The following is a 23,957-nucleotide window of genomic DNA, read 5'->3' as shown; positions in this document are numbered from 1 at the left end:
TGGGACTGGGAATGGTGAGCGAAGGGTAAAAGGCAGAGTGGGGAGGGTGGGGGAGGGGGAGAGTACCTGACGGTCTGAGGTCACAGGGACATTTGCCTTTCATGTTTTTTGTTTGCCCAGACTATACTAACCTGCTCCTGCCTATTTTAGGGAATCCTTAGTGTATGGGTCTTACCAGACCCCTGATTCATGTGAGAGAGCTGATGACCCAGGCATCTGTTTTCAGGGCCTTGACCTTCAGGACCTAGGTATGGAGGCAGGCTTGGCTTTGGGCTGCCAAGATAACTCAGACCATCTTCAGTTTTTTCTCAGGAGTCCCAGAGAAATTGGAGAGACCTGCCCATCAAGCATATTTCCTAACATATTTCAGCCCATGATATGTCCCATCCCCCTGGGGACCATAAAAATCCTGGTATAAGGCAGAGTCAGAGCAGGGGTGTTCTCTTAGCCAGGCCGTCCTCAGCTAACTTTGCTGTTCCTCTTTCTTTCTGTTTTACAAAAAGGCGTGGGAGAGAAGGAAAAACAATTAGCTGCTTGTCTTTACTGTCTGGGACTGTGTTCGCACGCTTAAAGTGTCACCAAGGGCTAATTGTAGCGGCAGAGATGGGGAGTGGAGAAGGAAAACCAGACTGGAAAGCAAATGTGGAAAGTTTTGTGGTTTTTTTGTTTTTGTTTTTGTTTTTTTAGTTTTTCAAGACAGGGTTTCTTTGTGTTATCATGGCTGTCCTAGACTCACTTTGTAGAGCAGGCTGGCTTCAAACTCACAGCGATCCACTTGCCTCTACCTCCCAAATGCTGGGATTACAGGTGTGTGCCACCACGCCCCCGGCTGGTGGCGCACACCTGTAATCCAAACACTTGAGAGGCAGAGTCAGATGATCTCTGAGTTCGAAACCAGCCTGGTCTACAGAGTGAGTTCCAGGTCAGTCAGGGCTACACAGAGAAACCCTGTCTGGGAGTTGAGGGAGAGGAGGAGTAGCAAGTTATAAAAAGTATCTTCTCAAACTGGGAAGAACTTTAGAAGTAGAATATGAGTTGGGATCAAACTATGGCCCTACTGTGTGCCTCACTCTTTCCGTAGTGCCCTTTTTTTCTTCCTTCTTTCCTTCCCTTTTTCTTTTTGCAAATCAATACCTGGTGTTTGTGTAGGTATATTGGGTGACTCACTTCCCATGCATGCTGATTAATTTTAAGACAACCTCTCTTTGCCGGTGATTGGCTGAGGTCCAAGGGTGTGACCTTACCCTAGCCAATGGGATGTGAAGAGAAGCTTGTTAGGGATTCTGGAAATATCATCTTCGTTCAGAAGGAGGTACCGGAATACTTCCTCCTGCATCATGGGTGTGACGATCTGTCTGTATGAGAAAGGCTTATTTCCTGCTGAAGCTGTCAATGTGGATTACAAAGGAAACCCCAACACAGCCCTAAGAGGCTGTCCCAGAGCCTTCCCAAGGGAAAGGCCCATCTTAAGCCTTCAAAAACCCAGTAGGATTTTGACTCTGCCTAAGGCCCTCCTGGATGCTGTGAAGACTCCAAGGACCACCTTCTCTGGCCTCAGTAAGATTCAGTTTGTTTTCTTCTCTCTCACGGGTTACCTCTCTGCCACTCTATGAACCAGCATTTGAAACCAGTAAACACTGGGGGTGGGGACCCACCGCTTTCATTTACTCTAGTGTCTTACTTAGCTTTCCAGCACTATACCAAGGTATCCGAGGCAGGCTCCTTCATAAAGAAAAGCTCTTGTCACATGTAAATGTTTGTTTAGTTTCTAGGCTATGACTACGCCTCTCACAGGCTCCAGCTCTTACAATTCCCATCTTCATCACATTGTCACATTGGATATGAAGCCACCAGTGCACAAGAGTTGGGGCATAAACCACATCCAAATCCCTGCTACTTAGCTCAGCAGGGAGGGCGCCTTGCCACCTTCTGACTTAATACTTTTTGCACGGTTTCCAGCATGCCTCCAATACACTGTGCCCCCCTGCTCCCCCATCTTTTTGTAGTTTGGGGGGGTCTTTCCTGGAGCTTGAGAAAGGGAAAGCCATAGATTTTTCTCAGCAATCATCCTCCCACGACTCTCCATCATCCTTTAAAATAATCTGATTTCTTCCAGTCATTTCCCTTCTCTCTATCTGCGTCTCTGTCTGTCTCTGTCTGTCTGTCTGTCTGTCTCTGCTTTTCTTTCCAAGTGCATAGGTAAAAAACTAGAAACACAGTAGTAGAAGTAGATAGGCTTCCTCCTTGCCCCTGCGTCATTTTCTTAATCACTGACCTCTAACAAGCCCATTCCCAACTGTCCCCTCTCAGTTTTTGCTTTCACGTCGCTCATTGCTTTTCCCTTTGGGGAGAAGATTGCAGGCCTCATCGGCCAGCATAGCCGTGTTCCAGTTGGATTTGCTGTCCAACAGCTGTAGAAATGAACGTGTCTGGGAAGTGGGTTCCGTGGCTTCTGTCTGGTGTGTGATCTTGAGCTGTGTGACCTTGGGCCAGTGATCCCTCCTCGGAGCCAGATCTCCCTCCCTGTCAGGGATGGGTAGGACAGGACTGGATGGTCTCCAAGGTCCCCTGGCAGCTCCCTGAGACCCTGAAGTTTATTAAAAGAGAGGGCATTTATAAGATTTATGAGTTGTTATTTTTTTTAATTATGAAAACATAACATGTTTGTTGCAAAAATTAGAACTCAGAAGTATGCAAAGGCAAATTTGTCTGTGTCCCTTTCTTCCTTCCTCCACCAGTCCCCAGAGACCGTCTTTTGGGGCCTATATTTGTCACTGCCTTTGTGTGATGCTGACCCCAGTGACCCCACCAGGTCTCTGGATAACGAAGGGTTGTGCTGAGAAGAAACTGCGTGCATTCACACACACACACAATTCTCTTTTTCTTGAAGGGCAGTCACAGGCTTTTGTGTTGTTTAAGAGCTGCAGAGCTCACCTGCCTGCGACCTCACTTACATCTTTACCAGAAAAGAGAACACTGAATGCCAGCCTTAGTCTAAGGCTTAGGTTTGCAGAGCCACAACTTAAGGAAAGCTGTTGTCCAGGGATCCACGCATCCTATAGCAGCCACGACAGGAAGCACAGAGTCGGAGCTTAGACATTGATTTCAGTGCTCTGGTCTTTCAGCCAGCGTGCGTGCTGCCTTCTGACGCACGTCTATGTTTCTAATCAGTTGGAGGTGGACTCTGCAGCTGAGGCAGAAGTGATGTGTATGGATGAATAGCATTGAGATGCAGTGTACTACCTGCTGTTCCGGGGATGGAGTCCACGAGGGGCCATGGACCCAAGTTGTCAGCCACCCGCTTTATGCTTTCCGCTGTAGCCCACACCTGCCTTCCCAAGGGCAAAAGCAAGGTGTGTGCAGGGTCGCGGGGTGAGTAGAACTCAGGATGGACTCAGGAGGGAGATGTGTCCGTGAAGGATGGCTGGTGTGAGGAAGGGGCCAGTTCTGGGAAAGGTGTACAAGGGAGGTACGGAGCACGGACGTTGTCTCTCTAAAAGGTGTGTGTGTGTGTGTGTGTGTGTGTGTGTGTGTGTGTGTAAGAAGAGGGTAAGAGGCTAGGCCTGGAACATTCCAAGGGCCTAGAAAGAAAAACCTCAGTGGTTAGACCTGACCTATGATAGCGAATAAATGAAGCCGCCAGCAGGTGTGTGACTCAGACTTCAAAAGGACTGGAGGAGTTCATTAGGGACCAAAGAATCAGGGAGTACAAAAATCATAAATCATTATTAAATGCTGCTCAGTACGACTGTTAGCTAGTTCATTCGTGCATTCATTCATTCATTCATTACCAGGTGAAAGCTTTTTCTTAGTCTTTATCTCCCCGGACTACTAGGCTGGCCTCAAACTTGGTATTTAGCCAAAGATGACCTCGAACTTCTGGTCCTCCTGCCTCTGCCTTCTGAATGCTGGAATTAAATGCATGCACCACCACACCCAGCTTAGGTGATGTCAGAGATCAAGCTCAGGGCTTCCTGCACACTAGAGAAGTGCTCTTCTAGCTGAGCTGTGCCCCCAGCCGCTCCTGTCTCGGAGGATAAGGACACAGGCAGTTAAAGAGGGTTTCTTAGCAAAGGAAAGAGAGAGAGAGAGAGAGAGAGAGAGAGACAGACAGACAGACAGACAGACAGACAGACACACAGACAGAGACACAGAGACACAGACAGAGACAGGGCAGGTTAACCCTAAAGGCCTGTGGATTAGCAGCCCACAGAACCCACTGGGCTCTGTCTGCATTGTGGATTGTAAAGGCATTTTATGAATATTTATGAAAGGAGTGGCATGTTACAAGGTACCAACACCCGTTTCACCTCCTAAATCAGGGTAGACCAGGTCTCCCTCCCGCTAGGGTCCTTTCTCCCCTTTATTCCCTTGAGATGCCCATGGTGATGTGGGGGGGGGGGACCCACCCTAATCACAATGCAAATGATTTTATACTGAAGTGAGGCTCTTTTGAGGATGCAGACCCTTCTTTAGTGCACATGTGTGGCAACTGAAAAAGCTCCCTGGTGCCCACGTTTCTGATATAGCAGGAAGGACATAAATGTTTCAAGTATGTTTTACCAAGAAAGGGGCCTTTTGGCCATCAGGAGTCATAGCTTATTGGCATAGTGGCTGTTTCCTTGGCTTTTTCCCAAATAGCTCTTTGTCTATCCAGGAGACAAATCTACCACGATCCAGCTCTGGTGCCCCTTGGTTGCCTCATATTTAACTCCTTGCCTACCCAGTCTTACGTTCATTCACTAATTCACTCGTCCACACATCCAACAAATGGTACCAAGTCTGTATGTTTGTGCTGGGTACCATGTTAGGAGCTGGAAATGCAAGACAGAGAGTGACTCTGGCCTCTCAGGAAGGGGAGGAGGCCAGTGCTGGATTTTGAGGTGAGGCCAGTGCTGGATTTTGAGGTGAGGCCAGTGCTGGATTTTGAGGTGAGGCCAGTGCTGGATTTTGAGGTGAGGCCAGTGCTGGATTTTGAGGTGAGGCCAGTGCTGGATTTTGAGGTGAGGCCAAGAAGAAGGGGGTGGGAATAGATGGGGCGGGGCTTGAGGCCTTGGGCTATGAGAGAGGGTGGAGGGAACAGATGTTTACAAGGAAGAAAGCACATGAGATGGGGTAGGAGGGTAGCAGCATCTTCTAGGCACCTGGCTGGGACTGGGGTAGAATTAGGACTGGGGCGTGGAGAAGAGGTGATGGCTGGTTTCTGAGTTCATGGCCTGAAGGCCTGAGAATATTGGTGTAGGAGCAGGGAGCAAAGTAAGAGGGGGAGGGGGAAGGGGGGCCGGGAGATAGCCCCAAGGGGCTCAGCTCTGGGTTGTGTAGCTTCTTGGTCTCTTTTTCAAAACATGCAGCTGGGAGGAGAGCCTTGCTCTTTCAGGATTCATTCATTCATTCTCTCTATCTTTTGCAGTGGTGAACTGAGATAAGCAAGTCTAGGCACTTTACCTTGGAAGCCTCTGGGGTGGGTGGAGGGGGTGGAGGTGGGACTGGGCTGGGGGGGGACGTGGCTATTCTTTACAAGGAATGCAGGCTGAGGTGAATGGGAAGTTAGAGGATTCCAGGAAGGACATGAAGGAGCCAGGGCAACTGCACTCTGGGAGGATCTGATCTTTATATGGTCTCGCCTCCCACTGGGCGTGCCGTATGCTCAGTTTTGTCATCTATAAGAATGGATGTGGGCCGGGCTTGGTGGCGCACACCTTTAATCCCAGCACTCGGGAGGCAGAGGTAGGCGGATCTTTGTGAGTTAGAGGCCAGCCTGGTCTACAAAGAGAGTCTGACCAACCAAGGCTACACGGAGAAACCCTGTCTGGGGGGAGGGGGATGGGGCGCGGGACGAATGCATGCAATGATGTTATCACATGCGTGAGAATTAAGTTGCCACCGCAAGCACCACCCTGAAGCAGGGCAGGTAGCCGATTAGTGTTAGCGTCGACACTCAGCCTCAGCTTCACCTTGAGGAATAGCCCCAGTGGAAAGTGAGTGTTCTGTTCTGTCATGTCTTACCTTGGGATGTGGGTCCATGAAAGTCCTTGACAGCCTGCACCCACACACGTGCAATTACCATTGAGATGTGGTGATTAAGGACAATAATTATCATGAAACGTGGCCTGAGGGGTCAGTAGGCTTGTAAAGAGCAGAGAGAACTGAGTTCCCCCACAGTGGCTTTCTTCTCTGTGCAACAAACCTGGGTGGGAAGTGGTGTTGCTACCTAGAAAGAGCTTGGGTTGTGGTTAGAGGCCTCGGAGGATGATTCTGACCCTGCTGCCGTTAGCTACATAATCTTATGGCACTATTTGACCTCTTTGGCCTCACTTAAATGACACAGCTAGTGCCAGCTGGCTTATTTACCAGCGCGGAGCTCATGTACACGGTGGGAAGAGTTCACAGTGTGAGCTCTGGGTCAAGGAGTAAGTCTCCTAGTGCTATCCACGTCCTCATTGGTGGAGGGTGGGGTAGTAAGGAGCCTACTTCCTAGGAGTCTGTGAAGAAAGTCCACAGAACAGTGCCTGGTAAGCACCTCTAGCCACTTCCCAGCAGGTGCTCTCCCCTCTCTCCTGGCCTCTGTGACTCTGACCTGGGACATTCCTGTGAGGAGATGCTTTTAGTGTGAGAGGCTCTGAAATCCAAAGGAGGTTTCATGCAATCTGTGGAAAGCAGCTAAGAAGGTTTATGGATTTGGGGCCCTTGGCTGTGTCTGAGGTAGTCATCTGCTATGACTTCTGCTTCTTCCTGTAGGCAGCAAAGAGCTCTCTCTCCATTCAGTTTGTGTATTGTGGTGGATGAAAGTGATGTATTTGGTGTCAAACTGACATAGAGTAGACCAGTGGTGGTTAATTGTTCCTGTCGACTTGGCTAGGAATCACCTAGGAGACACACCTCTTGGTGCCCTTGAGAAGGGTTTTCAGAGAAGGGAAGACCTGCCCTGGACACGGGCAGCACCGTCCAGTGGACTGGAGCCCCAGACTGAATAAAAAGGGAAAATGTCGGAAGCCATCTGAGCCTCAGCCCTCTTCTTTCTCTGCTTCCTGATTGTAGGTGTCATGTGACCAGATGCTTCCTGTTCCCACCACCAGATGCCTTCCTGTCAAGATGGACTGTGCACCCTCAAACTGTGAGCCAAAACAAACCGCCCTTCCTTGAGCCATTTTTGTCACGTATTTCACCACAGCAACAAGAGAAAGTAATTAACAGGTTACATACACTGGGGAAATGGGGTGCAGAGACAGAAATAGACACATAGAAACAGATGCAGAGTGGGCAGGGGAGGGCAGAAGGGAGGGAGACAGACAGGCAGAGACAGAGAGAAAGAGACATACAAACAGGGAGATAGAAAAACGCACGCGTGCGCGCGTGCACACACACACACATACACGTGCACGCACGTACATGTACATGGGGTTGGGGGTGGCGGGGAGGCGCACAGAGAGAAACAGACAGAGAGACAGAGAGAAGATCTAAGACATTGACCCACATGTCCATGGATGCTAAGTGTATCCAAATCTGAGGAGGGATGTTGACAGGCTAAGGACCCAAGGAAGAGCAGTATGAATTCAGCATTATCTGCTGGCAGAATTCCTTCTTATAGTTTTGTTCTATTTGGCTCTTTAGCTGATTAGAGGAACCCACACACGTTATGGAGGATAAGCTGCCCTACTCAGGGTTCACTGATGTAAATGTTAATCACACACACACACACACACACACACACACACACACACACACATACACACACACACACACACGTGGGGTTAGCCAAGTTGACATATAAAGTGAACTGCCACATCTGTTTTCTCCTTTGACTCTTCTGCATTCAGACTGAGGCAGGAACAGCCGCAGCTTGCTGTGCATCTAGAACAGACTCAGGACTCGGAGAGGATGCCCTGTCTCCCTTTAGACAGCTCGGTGTCCATCAGAGTTCACTGCAAAAAGTGGGGAAGCAGGCTCAGAGAGGGAGAGTACTTGCCCTAGGGCACACAGGAGAGCTTGGCGCTCTCCATGGACCCATACTCCTCATGTCAGAAGGCATCACTTCACATACCATGCCCCAGCTATTGACCAGACAAACTCTTAGATGCATAGAGGCCTTTGACCTCTTACTGCCCTTGCTGTGGAAAATCAGCTGTTGCTAAAAATCATTCCACCTTTTAACTTCCAGCAAACCCTCTCTACCACATGGCCACCTTCTGCTGAGCCAACTGGAGTATGGAGATCAAGGGCATTTGTACTACAGAGAAATTGGTAATTTTCTCCTCCTCCTCCTCCTTCTCTCCTTTACAGAAAAATCCTCAAAATCTTAGAAACTTCTAGAAGCCTTTATTGTATCTGATTCTCCAGTTTTGCAGAGGAGAGCACAAAGGACCCAGAGTGAGGAGATGAAGAGCCTTAGAAAGTTTAACAATTGACTGCTCTCCTCGGCTCTCCTTTCCTGGACCCAGTCTTTGGTCAGGGGGGAGTATGGCTGGCCGATGCAAAGAGGGATGAAAGGAAGGCTCTTGGGATGGTCCCCCCATAGTCCAAGTATGATGTGATAGAGGGGCAGCTGGCAGTTGTGGTATGTGGAGTGGGGGTGGGCTAGATCTTTAATCCAAAGACAATTGTGATAGCGAATTGGTGATGGGTGGGAATCGGTTGGATGTATAAGCTTCAGCAGGAACATGATACCCACTGAGGAGGCTGCTGCAGGACAAGGCATGCGTAAGAGAGGAGGGTGGGCAGTGAGCTTTAGACATGCCTGGGGAAGTAACCATGGACTCAGAGCACAGATGGAGCATGAGATGTGGTGTTCCACCTGCGTGGTCTAGAAACTGAGCTATGAGAAGGGCCAGCAGATCCCAGGGCCAGGCGCAAGCAGAGCCACAGATGGGTCCCAGTGAGGGTTCTATTCTTGCTCTCACAGTGTCTTCCCTTCAGACCAGTACTGCATACAATGATATATATGTATATGACAGAGCTAGCCACTGGGAGGCTAAGTGGCTTTCTCTGGTGCCCTGAATACAGCATTAAACACTGCCCCCAGTGACTTGTCATCTGACTTCTTTCCAGCTGGCTGGTAATTTCTGTTAAATCCCAAATGACCATGTGTGAGGTTCCCAGCAGCTTTCAAAGAACGTAGGTCACAAGAACACAGAGGCATCTGGGAAATTTCTCAGCTCAGGTAGCTTAAGCGCTTTTTCTTTAAATTTTAAATAACTCATTCCAGATTTAGCAAAAGATCCATTCAAGGAGCCTGGCGAGGCAATGTGAGTTGACAGCTTTGTTTCTGAACAATCCATTACTTATTCAGTGCCAGCCACGAACCCAGCAGGTGTCAAGCTAAACTAAACTTGCAGGAACACACACACACACACACACACACACACACACACACACACACACAGAGAGAGAGAGAGAGAGAGAGAGAGAGAGAGAGAGAGAGAGAGAGAGAGAGAGAGAGAGAGAGACACGGAGAGTGCCTAGGGACAGGAGGAGTGACAGCAGCCTGGGCTAAGAGTGTTGTGGTAAGCAGCCCTTCCCACCTGGTGTAAGGGAGCTTACGTGGTCCTCAGTATGTGGAGTACTATACTAGACTTATCCATATGTAGTCCTCCCCCGTGGAGGGGAGATAGAGCCTGACATCATCTCCATTGTACAGACAAGCAAATGGGATCTTTGCAGGTGGTGGTTGTATGAGAGGGTGTGCAGTAAAGAAACTGCCAACGTGACCAAACCATGACGCGGCTAAGGTTTTTATTGCAGGTAGAAGAAAGAAAACAGCCAGATGCATCTCGAAGAGCCGGGGGGGGGGGGGGAGAGAGAGAGAGAGAGAGAGAGAGAGAGAGAGGAAAGCAGGGCAGACATGGCCAGACCTAAGAGAGAGAATGAGAGAATAGTGGAGAAGTAAAAGAGAGAGAAAAAAGAGGAAGCCCGAGCAAGAGATGGAGAAAGTGTGTAAACAGTGGGAACAGCAGGGTTCTAAGAAGGATGAGCAGCTGCGGGAGCGGAGCCTGTGAGTTAGGGTAGGTGAGGAGGGTGTAACAGGAGCTTGTGATGCTGAAGGAGGCTGGAGGAGGCCAGAGTTGGCTTTGCTATGCTAATGGACCCTACAGGTAGCCTATTATGTCCCTATAAGTCCCTTCTGTCTGAGCTAAGGAAAATGACTTCTCTTTGCTGGTGGGATCCGGTTTCACAAGTCCCGGAGGAACACTGGTTTTTATCTAGCCACCAGAAATCCTCCTATAGTCCAGGCTGAGCTCATTTCTGGATACCTGGACAGCCTTCGAGACCTACCAGCAATTAGTTACAAAAGGACCCAGCACCCAAGCATCCAACCCTCAGTCCAGATGACACATTTGCAGGGTGGGTGGACGGTGTGGTGAGTGTGGTAACTGGTCTCCAAGATTGCCTCGGTGAACTCACTTTGGTGTTCATACCCTCTCGTTTCCCCTCTCCACGTGGGATCTGGGCTGGCTCATGATGCTGTGAGATTTCTGAAGCTAAGGCCAGATGCCCTAGAGCTTATTTGCCTCTTAGATGCTGGGAGAAGCCAGGAGCTATGGAAGACGTCTGACTTCTTGAAGACTACATGCTTTGAGGAGGCCCGAGCTATGGAGGAAGATGTCCATCTCTCTCCAGCTGCTCAAGCTATCCCAGGTGAGGTGTTAAAGGTCATCTGAGATGTTATTCCCAGGAGTGTCTGCACACAACTCCATCTCAGCTACTTTCCGATGGTGACTGTAAGAGGCATCACGGAAAAGCTGTCCATCAAAGTCCGGGTGAACCTCAGAATTGTGGAAAATAATAAAGCATTCATGTTGTCCAAACCCAGGTTTTAGAGTAGCTCATTTTTCAGTGACTTAGTGATATGGCAAAACTCAACCAAAACAACTATTTCAGGATTATTTTTATCCATAATAGACATTATGACCAGTTTGCATTGGCCATTTATTATGTGTCCGAGACCATATTTAAAAGGATTTTATAAGTTTTAAAGTGTGTGTGTGTGTGTGTGTGTGTGTGTGTGTGTGTGTGTGTGTGTGTGTGTGCGCGCAAAGGCCAGAAGAGGATATTGGATCCACTGGATCTGGAGTTACAGGTGGCTGTGATCCATCAGAGGTAGGTGCTGGGAACCAAACTCCAGTCTTCTTCAAGAGCATAAAGCCAGGCAGTGGTGGCGCACACCTTTAATCCCAGAACTTGGGAGGCAAAGGCAGGCAGATTGTTGTGAGTCTGAGGCCAGCCTGGTCTACAAAGCAAGTCCAGGATAGTCAAGGCTACACAGAGAAACCCTGTCTCAAAAATCCAAGAAAAAAAAAAGTGCATCAAGTGTTTTTAGCCACAGAACATCTCTCCAGGTGCCATAGATAATATTCTAATTTTACTATTCTACTTGGTTTCCAGTAGAGCCTTGTGAAACAGTGCTTTTGTGGCTCTCATATAGGAGTGAGATCACAGAGTATTTGTCTTTTTAAGCTTGGCTTATTTCACTTAACATGGGATCCTCTGGTTCCAACTACAATGCGAATGATGGCAGGATTTTATTCTTTTTCTTAAGCCTATTTTATTGTCTGTAATTATCCAATAAACTTGCTTCACATGCTAGAAAGGTTCAGGGACGTTCTATATTAAGCCCAAGGTCATACACTAATAAGTGGAAAGGTCAGGCTTCAAATTGTCCACAGTGCAAAGTCACGTAGTGCCTTGCATTTTGTTAAGCTTTGCAGTGGGAGGCAGGTGACTCACTCTCAGGGGGCCAGACTGATGATGGGTGGACTCGGGTCTAGGGGTTTGCCTTGGAAAGCCTTACCTAGCTTAGAGGGTTTGTTCTGGGAGGGGTTCCAGCAGCTGTCAAGACCCCCAGCCAGAGCTTTGTGAATTCATTCACACGGAAAAACAAGGAGCTGTGACCTTTTCCTTTTGAAATGTTTTTCAAGGGAGGGCAGTGCTGCCAGCTGGGCCTGGATTGATGGCATCGGATGCTAAGACACGGCGCCTATCATCTTGTGTCACTTCTTACGGTACCTCGGGTCAGATCAGGCAGAACCACGCCAGGCCCAGAAATGTCACATCGATTGCTTATTCAAAACACGTGTTCTCTCTGCCTTTCCTCCTGTCTGTATTGCTTTTCTAGTCTGTGGGACGTGGAGGCTGCTGTAGATTTCATGTCTGTAGGGCATGAAAGGGACAGAAAAGGAAATTAAGTCATAAACCAGAGCGCACAGATAAGGGAAGGTGCAAGGTTAAGCCTTGGATGAAGACACGTAGGCTGACATGTTTGGGGCTGTTCCTTCTCCCTCTGGGTGGGCCTTGGGGGCGGTTGAGGTAGGAGAGCACGCAGGGGCTGTGTCCCTGTGTAGCACGGCCCCTTGCAGGGCTGACGCTGACTTCCGGTAGCTCTGGGTCAGGCCTCAGGATGGAAAGGTGCTCACCTGTCAGCCCCCACCTCCTCCCCTGCACATCCACAGCCCTTCAGAGGCAGGGAGAGCTTGAGGGCAGGCGAGAGGGTGAGGAAAGCAGCCTAGGAAACAGCCTGTGGCAGTGTCGAAGGGCACTAGATGCCTCCTGTCATAGAAGAATTGACTTGGCCTCCATCCTATACCCTCAGCCTCTCAGGGCCTCCCCCCTGCACCCAGATTCCAGTCTCCCCAGTGTGGGAAAGACTGTAAACTTTGTCACAGGTAAAAGCAATCTTGGTGGGCTTCACCCTTGGGCACCCCATGGATACCTTGTGATAGACTGAGTGGAGCCATCTGGGCCTGGAATTCAGGAAGCAGAGCTGGGGACTCCACTTGGACTATTGTTTTTCTAGTCGACCCTCAATGGGAGAAGGAGGCCGCCCTTCGCACGTGACACAGGCAGGCAGGGAGGAGAGAACAACAGGTACAGCCCAGGCTTGAGCGCAGGTAGATCAGCGAACAGGCTGGAGCAGCACGCAGGCCAGAGACACGTAAGGACCCGTCCCATGGAACAGGTACAGGAAGGTTCACTCTTTTTTCCCTTTAACCTTTTTTCCCTCTTGTGTAAGCTAGTTGGGTTGTATAATAAAGTATAATTGTTAAGAAACAGAGCCTACACACCAGGACCCTTCCTGCTCCTCAGAGCCAGGCTGGCGTTCGCCATTGGGAAGGCTCGCTCTCCACGCTGGGCATTTTGTATCCCAAAGCTCCCTTTAAATACTGATTACCTTTTGTTTTCTCTACCCACAGGCCACATGCATCATTACATTTACTTACTTAGCCTTCCCTGGATCGATTCTTTTATTGTCCTTAAATTGACTAATTTTGAAAGGGCAACAGTATGATGCAAGCCAGAACCATTTGCTATAAATAGGAGTCACGGCTGCCAAGGCCCCGGGGCTTGCAACTTGCCCCGTTTATTGAAAGGTATATTGCCATCTGTGAAAGACGCACCGAAGAGACGCTCCTCTTCAGGGAACCGAAGATGTCTGGAAGCATCGTGTCAGGCTTCTCGCTCTTCCATCTCTGCTGTTTAATGTTTGGCTGAGGGTCACTCCCTCCCATCCACGGTCGAATTTTCACATTTTGGTATTCACGGTCATTCCAAATGTAGGCTTGCTGTTGCTCTGTTAGTTTTGATGACTTCTTTCTTGCCAAATATGTATAGGAATGGGTTCTGTTTCACAGTAAGCAGGCGACACTCACTGTGACCTGTCACCTAGACGTCCTTAGCTCTGGTTCTAGCCTGCCAGAGGTCTCAGGCCCCGTGAGTCAGTGACTGCTCTCTTCCTGGTGTGTATGCAGGATGCGTAAGCTGCAGGTTTGTTCACAAGCAGCATCGTCTGTGCTGCTTGCTGAACACTAAGTGAGGCCTGTGTTGCTGAGTGGAATTTGATGCCTTGTGGGCTGCTCTCAAGTTGATTTCACAGCCCCACATCAAATAATACACATACAAGCAACTTCCCAGCTCCAATCACTCATTCTTTGCAACGTACGATTCAACACACTCGGTACAACAAAAGAAATTTGCAGAAGTCAAATGTATCAGGTGTTGTAGTCTAGACTACTTACGTACGTTATGAGGGGAAGCCCTTGAGATCGATGGACTGACTAAATGCATTCGTTGCCCTCTCACCTACTCATCCAGCCCTGGCAAAGCACCTACTGTGTGCCAGGCTTTAGGGAACTCTGGGTGGGTGGGGGATTGGGGGTGGGAAACAAGTCAGTTGTGTTGCTGCTTGGAGTGGTTATTGGTTGGGACCAGATCACTGCAAGCCAGTGCAATCCAAGCATGGGCCAATGAGAAGAGAGCTGGGGAACCCTGGTTTCCAATGGAATGAACTGGAAAAGATAACACACAGAGATGACCTTTGAATTAAGCTTTGAAAATGAGCCAGGTTTGTCCGAGAAAGGGCAACGAAGAACCAGGAGCAAGGTCTCAGAGGCTCCTGTGTGTCCTTTGGAATCTTTAGGGATCAGTTGCCTGGGCTGGCTGTGGTCTAGGAGGGACTGTGGGGAGGGACAAGAGGCAGAGCTAGAAAGAGGGAGGTAGAAGCCAGACTTGGGAGGGCCTTATGTGCCCAACAAAGGGGAGCTGTTGGGGTTCCCTAAACATGGAGTGTAACAGAGATGGCTAATTCCCAACTTGCAGAATTGGGGGCGATGGGGGAGGGGCTGTGAGTTCCTGGCACAGAAGGCTTCATGGTTCAGCTTCCTATGCAGGGAACAGGCAGCACTCGTGGGTGAGGGAGAGCGGTGTGCAGGGATTCTAGGGGGGTGGTCATGGGGGGCATCAAAGAGAGATGGATCTCTTTTGGCATTCTGTAGTTACTTTCTTTGGGTTTTGGAAATGATGGTTGGCATTTCAGCAGCCCTTTTGGACTGCAAAGCTGCCTTGAGGATGAAAGCCAGGCATGGAAATGGCAGAAGAAAAAGAGCAGACACCAGTCTTGTATGTCATCTCTTCTATGTGAGAAGTATACAAGGTGTGTGTGTGTGTGTGTGTGTGTGTGTGTGTGTGTGTGTGTACATGTGTGTATGCGTGACTGAACCCAGAGATCAATGGCTGATGTCTTCTTCCCTTTCCACCTGGGCCTCACCATTTAGGCTAGACTGGCTGGTCAGCATGCTCCAGGGATGTTCCTGTTTCCAGCCTCCCAGCACTGAGATCACAGCCACTAATTGCTACACTCGGCTTTTAAAATAGATGCTGGATGTTTGAACTCAGGTCTCAACACTTGTACCGCAGCCGGGTCCCTAGCCCCCCAAAACCTTTATGTTGTTTAAATCAGTGTTACTTGGGGCTTTTAGGATAATCTAACTGCAATCCATATGTGATGTCAAGTCTCTTTGTCTTCAAGGCCATGGCTAATAACACCTGTATCTGGATCTTGTTTGTATTTACGGATGTGTTGTTTGGTTGTTGGATGGGCTTCTTGTTTTGCTTTGTTCATTGGGCTTTAGTCATTTGATCTTCTTGATTTGCTGACTTTTTGTTTGTTTGGTTGTTGGTTTTTTTGCAACAGGGTTTCTCTGTTGCCTTGGCTGTCCTAGACACACTTTGTAGACCAGGCTAGTCTCAAACTCACAGTGATCCACCTGCCTCTGCCTCCCTGAGTGCTGTGATTAAAGGTGTGTACCACCATACCCAGCTTTGCTGACTTGTTTATTTTGTTTTTTATCAGACAATGGAGTTTCACTATGATACCCAGACTGACTTGTAACTCACGGATGGGCTCAAGTGATGCCCCTGCCTCACCCTGTCCAGTGGCTAGGACTACAGCAGTGCCTGGCTTTCTGGTCATTTTTAATGGAAAGGTAGACATTGTGTAAAGCAGTATTATCAAATTTAGGAGCTACTGGTTGTATGTAGCTTTAAAAACAACAGTGGCACAGAATTCAAACTTCAGTTCCCATTTCCCCTAGAGAACACTGAGCGTTCGGCTCTGTTTCCCAGAGTCTGGGCTCCCGAGCACGAAAGGGCAATTGGCTCACATGGCTCCTGCCAAGCTCACTGCTTCCGTTTCCCTTCTCTCCGGGATCTTGGCCTTTCGTGAACCTTTGGTTTTGGTAGCTCTCCAGTGACTTTAAGTGGATTTCCGAAGTATACATTTTACACAATTTTCTAGCTATTGTTGGCAGTCTAGTTGGTCCTAGCTGGAATCCAATGTCGCATTACTGCCACAGACCCTTAGAACAGAGGCAGTGTGGTAGGACAGTCTAGGGCAAGGCAACTGGAGCTTGAATGGGGGTCCCGGAGGGAGGGAAGCCACGGTATGAAGTCACGTGGGTGACTTAGGGAGGTAGTCCTGGCCGGATGAGCCTTGGGTGGGATGTGAGGTGTAGAGGTGGGGGTGTTCAAGATGGGCTCTCAGGCCCTGGCCCTCAGGTGGCTTGGGTCAAAGGGTGGGAGCAGGGCTTGGGGAAAAAAACCATTCTGATGGAAGTGGGTGTGAGGGCATCAAATGTAGTGTTCTAGGCCGGGGACATTGGCTATACCAGCTGTGGCTGCTCAGTGGCAGGGCAGCAGCACCTTCCCTGTGGAAGCTCTGTCACGTGACCTCAGTTAGCAGCTGTGGCTCCCCTCCTTCTACTCCCACCCCCCTTCCCACCCCCTTTCACTCTATCCCTTTTCTTCTTGCTTTTCCAGCCTTCAGGGAAATTTTTGAATGAGTCTCTGGAACGCCAATGGACAGAGGCACATTCATTTATACACTCCAATGTCTAATCACAGAGGTTTTCTCCTTGTGGATAAAAGTCAATATAAATCTCCCAGGTATGGTCATCTTGTTTTTTAGGTACCTGTAGAACTGATAGGAAAGGGAGGCACGCTCGGTGGGATGGGGTGGCTCTTCCAAGCAGTTGGTACTATAGCATGCATCTACGCTTCATTGAAGCCATGAAGATGTTTGCTATTTCCCAGAACCTGTGAGACCAAAGACGGAAAAAAAGGCTTCCAAGTGTTTATTTATTCTCTCCCCTCTCACCAGACAAGGTGCTATGGTCTTTTTGGGGGATGCTGAGCCAGTTCAGGAACTCAGTACAATTTCCTCCCAACATGCTACTGTGCAGGCTAAAACAAGTTTGCCCACATTTACCCTTCAGCTGGGGAGCATCAGAGCCTCTATCAAGAGACCCTTTCTCCCGAGGGTGGCTTGCCTAACCAAAGAGCATGTTCTGTGCTGCCTGGCTTCAAGGCTGCCTGCTATACAACCCATCCTCCCAGCGGCAGGTGTGCCCTGAGCTGGAGTCCCAGAGGCAGACTCAGGAGGCCAGTTTGTCAGTGTGGCTCTTAAAGTCCTCCAGAGGGTGGGAAGGGACCAGGGCAATATCTGGTCTATCGGTTTCTGTTTTCCTGGTCCAACCCCAGATCATGGATGACCCTTACTGACATGTAGATTTTTCTCTGGGCTCAGTGATGCCTCAGCAAGTTAAGAGACTTGATTCAGTCTTTGGAAAATTGGCTGTGAATGAAAACAGGATGGGAAGGGAAGGGATTGTGAAAACGGTTTGGATCTGCTGTAGCGGCAGAGTGGACGGGAACATGGGATCTTCTGTGCACACAGGAGACTGTGGGGGCAAGCAGAGGACACGGGCGTAAGAGGATGTGGGCAAGGTCAGGGTGACCTCTGGGTGCTCTTCTCAGAGCCTCTCAGGTATAACCACAGGACAGGATTAGGGAACAAGATAGTTCTGTTTGGCTCCATGGTTTCATGTGTCTGAGAAAGATTTAAGAAGCTGGTTAGACCGTGAGCCAAAAAGTCAAGGTCAGGGCTGAAGAGAGATTTAGATCTCTGGTATTTGGTCTGAGCGGACCTCTCTTTGATCCCCCCATGCGTCACACTCCCCGAGGTGGATGGTGTCTGTGCGTAGGTCGCATCCTTAGCTTGCACTCTGTCTACATTGCCTCTGAGTGTCTTCTCTTCAGCCCCATCCCAGAAGGCCACGCTCTGTGGCTGGTCATGTCTGTGACCCCCAGTCCTGACAATCAAGCCATATTGGGAGCTAGAGTTTGGACTGGGACGTGCTTGCCTATCTTTATTTATTTATTTATTTAATGACTCATCTTATTACTATTATTCAATTGTTTTATAAACCAGTTGAGGGTTTTATACTGTGTATTTTCATCACATTCACTCCCCCGTCCCTCCCCCAACTCCTCCCAGATTCGCCTCCACCTTCCTGCCCACTCCTGACTTCATGTTTTTTTTAATGCTTTAAAAAAATTAAAGATTTATTTATTGTATCATTTTGTGTGTGAGTATTTTGCCTGCATGCATATTTATGCATTGTGTGTGTGTGCCTGGTGCCTGCTGAGGTCAGAGGAGGGTGTCAGATCCCCCCAGGAATGGAGCTAACAGAAAATTGTGAGCCCACATTTAGGTAGTGGGAATTGAATGCAGGTCCTCTGCAAAAGCAAGGAGCACTCTTAACTTCTGAGTCATGTCTCCACCGCCTCCTTCTCCTTTTTATTTTTTATTAAATAACCCCCCCCCCCCCGCCCAGTCCAGTGTGTGCTAACTGTATGCTCATTGGAGCAGGACTATTCACTGGAATGTGATTAGTCTACCAGGGCCCACATCCTTAAAGGAAACCGGCTTGCCCTCCCTGGGGAGCAATCGAGTGCCCACAGCTCCTCAGTTAGGCATGGAGGCTCGTGATGTCCTACTCCCTCCTCGCTAGAACACTGAGTGACTTGGTCTTGTGAGGATCTTGTGCAGGCAGCAACTATGGTCGCTGTGCATGCTTGGGTACAGTGGTTCTTTCATAAACAGAGACAGTTTGGCTCCAGTTCTCCCCACCCTCTGGCTCTTAATCTTTGTATCTCTAATTTCTCAATGGTCCCTGAGCCTTGAAGAGAAGTGTTTGGGGAGGGGGGCGGGGTGCAGGGTAAGTGCCGACACTTAATCTCTTCACTTTGACCATTTGTGAGGTTCTACCTGAATCACCACCCACTGCATAAAGAAATTTCTCTATGAGGTGTGAGAGCTGCAGTGAGTTATGGGTGAAGAGATACAGATTTGGGGATAGTTTGCCACTGTGTCCATTTAGCACAATAATTGTAGCAATGGGCTCTAATAGGAGAGACCAAGCGCTCATAAGCAAATAGGCTTTGTAACTTCTCATGGCTAACTCAGCCTCTGTGAGAGTCCTGGAGAAGGGTACAAGAGCATAAGCCGCCGTGGAGGAGGCGTGGCCGAGGAGGAGGCGTGGCCGAGGAGGAGGCGTGGCCGAGGAGGAGGCGTGGCCGAGGAGGAGGCGTGGCTGAGGAAAGCTTGGCTGCACTGATAGAATGTTGAGGGATGAACTTAAGTTGCAGAGCATGGGTCACGGTCCAGTATTTGGCTCCCATAAAGACCCGCTTCACTCTGCTCTTCCATTGCCAGACCTCTGACCCAGACTCCCCAGACTCTGGTACCCTTCTGATGGCCATGTGTGCATGCAGCTTTGTGCTATAGGATGGGCTTTCCCCCCATCTCCTTCTAGTGCACCAGGACACACGCAAATGTTACTTTCTTTCCGATGCTTCCCTGTGAGGCCCTGGGCAGGTTCTGATAGGGTATAGCTGAGGACACAACTTGGCCCCTTATGTTTACACATGTCTCACTGGTTCCACAGCCGACTCCCAGATGGCCTCTTTTCTTTCTTTCTTCCTTCCTTCCTTCCCTCCTTCCTTCCTTTCTTTTGTTTTTGTTTGTTTGGTTTGGTTTTTCAAGATAGGGTTTCTCTGTGTAGCCTTGGCTGTCCTGGACTCACTTTGTAGATCAGGCTGGCCTGGAACTCACAGAGACCTGCCTGCCTCTCCCTCCCACGTGCTGGGATTAGAGGAGTGCGCCACCACGCCCGGCTCAGATGGCCTCTTCTCATTGTTCTGTAGCTTTGTTGGAGACACATGCCAATAAAATCATTACACATGCACTCTAGAAAAGTCCTCTGCCTTGTTCCAGAAAGACCTGACTTCAGGCCTAGCCTCTCTTTCATACTTTGCTTTCTGAATCACCATGGGTAGGGCACTTCTCTAAGAGGAGGGTAGAATCGATGGTTCAGGTTGAACGCTACCACAAAGCTCTGGAATCTACTTCCTACAGGATGGAAGTAAGAGACGCCAAGGATGCAATGCTCTTCTGTCTACAACTCAGAGGCCTGGAGAGCTTGGCAGCCTATGCAGCAACGGGCGTCAGGCAAAGTGTCAGAGGAGGGGTGCTGGGGGCAGCGGGGGGGGGGGGGGGAGGGGGCAGATGTTCACAATGGTACAGGACGAGTGGTGTATGTGTGGTGCAGGGAGGCTTTGGTGAGCCGGGCAGCTCCTGTCTTCACTCATTGAAATCCTGTGTTGCCTTTTAGAAGACAGAAGAGGAAGATGACAAAAGGTGACTGTCCCAGGGCCCCGCCTTTTAGCTAGAGGAAAAGGAGACATACAGAGCTGGCCCTGGACCTCACAGAAGGTATGCTGACCGCACTCTGGGGCTTGTTTTGCGTCCTAAGTTTATTTGTGAGTCATTGGAGGTTTGGCACATCTGTCTTTCATATTTGCCAGGTGCCACATGCTGGGCTCTGTACCCAGAAGGTGTTTCGTAAATGCTCAGTTGGGAACCAGCAATCAGCCAAACAGCCTTGGAGGATTGAGTTCAGTGTGCTTTGGGGAGGCAGGACGAGGCATGGGTAATTTTCCAAAGCTTCGGAGGGCCTGGCGAAGCTGGTGGTGAACTCACAGGAATAAATTGCTTGCCTCTGTGAAGTGAACGAGCTCTCCCAGGGCACCACCGGGTGGTTAGCAAAAGAAGTAATTCGCTAAATGGTGCCTCCTGCGGCAGAAGCACACGAGCTTGGAAATTAACTTATCACCAAACATTTCAGAGGAGAATTATTTTATCAGGATTGCTGGACTCGTGACTGGAGCTAGTCCTCTGCCGCCACAGGCAGACAGCTCCTGAGAGGCCGGGGTGGCATCTGTTCATCAGCGCTTGTGACCATAAAATGTTGTCTTCTGACTTCAGCAATTCTCATGGGAAACTGAGACCCAGAGAGTAGAGTGGACCCCAGAGTCATTCAGGCTCCCTTGGCTCCCAGAGTAGTTTTGCTGACTTCTCAGAGCCCTGAGGACGTTCTCCTCCCTGTGAGGAGGTCACTGGATGTGTGACTGGGTCCCTCTCTTGTACCTAACTTCCCTTCTGTCTGCAGGTCCAGGCAAGGACCCTTGGAGCATTAGGGCCTCCTGTCCTTCCTGGATAAACTGTGACTAGACCACGGGCTTTCTGAACAGTCAGAGCCTGTAAAGAGTCTGAGCTCTTATCCCACGGGGTGAGAATTTGGAAAAGGAGCCAGCAACGCAGGAAGGGGAAAGTCCTAGTTTCTTCCCAGTGTTGTGTGCGACCCTTAGCTCGGGTATTTGGTTCTAAGTGTATTCAGGGTACAGTGGGGACAGCGGCATGTCTATAAAGCTCCCCGTACAGGGACGAGTTGAAAATACATGGATAGGGCCAGTGAGATGGCTAAGAGGATACAGGTGTTTGCTGTCAAGTCTGATGACCTAAGTTTCATCCTTAGAATCCACATGGTGGAAGAAGAGAACTAACTCCAGCCACTTGTCCTCTGACCTCCACATGACCTTCTGCTATGTGTGTAAGACACACACACACACACACACACACACACACACACACACACACACACACATGACCTTATGTACATATATGCACACACATAAATAAGTAAATAAATATTTTTTTAAAAATTTCAAGAAAATACTCTGACAGAGAAGTATACTGTGAGTAATCCAGCAATGGCCAACAAATTGTTCTTGTTCTCCATTTACAAATAAAGGCTGCAGGAAGGAGCCTCTACAGCAGCGGTCCTCTTCCTACGGGTCACGACCCCCTTTGGGAACAAACAACCCTTTCACAGGGTCATCCAAGAGCGTTGGAAAACAGAGATATTTATATTATGATGCATAACAGTAGCAAAATTACAGTTATGAAGTAGCACTGAAATAATGTTATGGTTGGGGGGGGTCACCACAAGGTGAGGAAGTGTATTAAAGGGTCGTGGCAGTAGGAAGTTTGAGAAGCACTGCTCTAAAGCCTTGGGTTGGAATTGCCCTTAACACTCACCCATTGCGGGCGGTGGTGGCGCCTGCCTTTAGTCCCAGTACTTGGGAGGCAGAGGCAGGCGGATCTCTATGAGTTCGAGGCCAGCCTGGAATACAGAGCTGAGTTCCAGGACAGCCAGAGCTGTTACACAGAGAAACTCTCATTTGAAAAACAAAACAAAACAAAACAAAAAAGCAAAACAGACCTCACCCACTGTTTTCCTTCCCACCCACCTGATGATGTTCTGTGTTTTCATTCCAGCCTACTATTTTATTTTTCAATCAGCAATTAATGTAATCCAAGTCTTTTGGGCTACAAAATCACCTCTCTAAACGGGTGCCTCCTAAGTTCAAGATTTCTGCTCATAGATGAACAGAAAGCCTCTTTGAGCTCAGATACTTACAGGGTCATTTTCAGAGACTCTAGAGGAGGTTTTATCTGTGACCTTCTCCCTCTCCATACAATAGAGGTCACTATATAGTGGGTCAAGCTGCCTCTCTCCCTTGTTCTTGCTGAGGGGCTGACTTGAAGAAGTCAGCATCAGTTGGTACGCTAGGCATACAGGCACAGGCCAGAAGGATACAGGCTTAGGGGCACAGGTTGAGGCCCAGCCTCCCACCTCAAAGGACAGGAAGCTGAACTCAGTCTCCCAAGGCAGAGCCTCTTCACGCCCACTGGTATCTTCCCAGATATGGTCAGGAGGAAGGGACTAGAAGGACGAGGTCAGAGAGAGCCCCTTGGGAGTGGCGATTCTGCCATCTCTGTCCTCTTGGGGCACTTACTCTGGTCTACTGCTCCTCTGTGTCTGTATCCTTGCCCTGTTGACTCACCCACTGGGATGGAACAAGAGATAGTGTGGAGGAGGTGCTCTGCAGAGCGAGAGGGGGTGGGGGGATGGGGGCGGGGGCTCGGGTGACTACTGAGGTTGACTCCAGGGGCCTTGCAGGGGCAGTGGGACTCAGGAGGGGTGGGGGTGGAGGACCTCCAACTTGCCCAACAGGGTTTTTTGGCCCATTTCTTTTCTCCTTTTCTTTTAGGATCTGGGCCGCCCTCCCTATGATGCAGCCTTCTGAGCAAAGCCATAATCCTTCCATGGGAGAAGAGCGACAACTCAGGCGTCTTCTCTCCAGGGATGAAAGAGCAAGTCTACCTGGTTATTAGAAAGTAAACAGTGGTTGGGCCTTGTAGGTTCTTCTCAGTCCTGTGAGGTGTGTTGTCTGCTAGAGGCCCCGATATCTTCAGGGACTCTGTGCCCTTGGCCCAGCCCAGGTGTTTCTACTTCAAAAGTTCTGCAGTTGGAAGCAAGTTCTTCAGAAAAACAAAACAAAACAAAAGTCTATCTCTAATCCAGGTATCTATCGCTACGTGTCTTTTTCTTTGTCTTTTCTCAGCTGACCCAGAACTCTTCTGGGAAAGATGAGACTTGCTTTAAAAATAAGGGTTCCTGAGCAGAGCAGAGACCAAGGTCTTCAGAGGTCTCTCTCCTGGAATTTTGAGTCCTGAGACCAGTAGGACCCAAATGACGTCAGAGTTATTTGTAGGCCTCGCCCTAGCCGGAAAGCAGCGGAGCTACCTGCTGAGGCGCCTGCACCTGTCTTGCGCAGCCCGAGCACTTAGCTCCTGTTTCTCAGAAGAACCACAGTAGCTTCAGGCCTTTGGCCAGATTCTGAAGAACAAACATGGTTTCAGGCAGCAAGGGGGGAGGGAGGAAGGGAGGGAGGGAGCGAGGGAGGGAGGGAGGGAGGGAGGATGACAGACGATCCAGGCAAGGAGGGTGAGTCAAGTGTAACTGGCTACACTTATTAACGCGGAGATGAGGGGAGATGGTGGCCGCGCCAGGCTCCTGGCAGAATTGAATGGCGGGATAAGGGGGTTTGATCGCATCCTGTGGGGATGTGAAGGCTGAACCAAGGAAAGCAGAGAGGCGGTGGCA

General features: G+C 49.4%; 1 long non-coding RNA gene across 2 annotated transcripts; it reads left to right on the top strand.

Moving 5' to 3' along the window:
* Positions 1-1,411: 1,411 nt before the first annotated feature.
* LOC311608361 lies at positions 1,412-23,455 on the top strand. 2 transcript variants are annotated; one of them, XR_014782925.1, is made up of 4 exons: positions 1,412-1,557; positions 10,513-10,632; positions 20,280-20,380; positions 23,062-23,455. It is a non-coding gene; the product is annotated as an uncharacterized lncRNA (long non-coding RNA). The 2 variants fall into 2 exon arrangements; XR_014782926.1 differs by lacking the exon at positions 1,412-1,557 and adding an exon at positions 8,159-8,241.
* Positions 23,456-23,957: the final 502 nt, after the last annotated feature.

The sequence above is a fragment of the Acomys minous genome (genome assembly GCF_964271855.1).
Source record: "Acomys minous genome assembly, chromosome: 11".
Taxonomy (NCBI): Eukaryota; Metazoa; Chordata; class Mammalia; order Rodentia; family Muridae; genus Acomys; species Acomys minous.
Note: the sequence above shows the minus strand (reverse complement) of the source record. Positions and strands in the feature narration are given on the sequence as shown.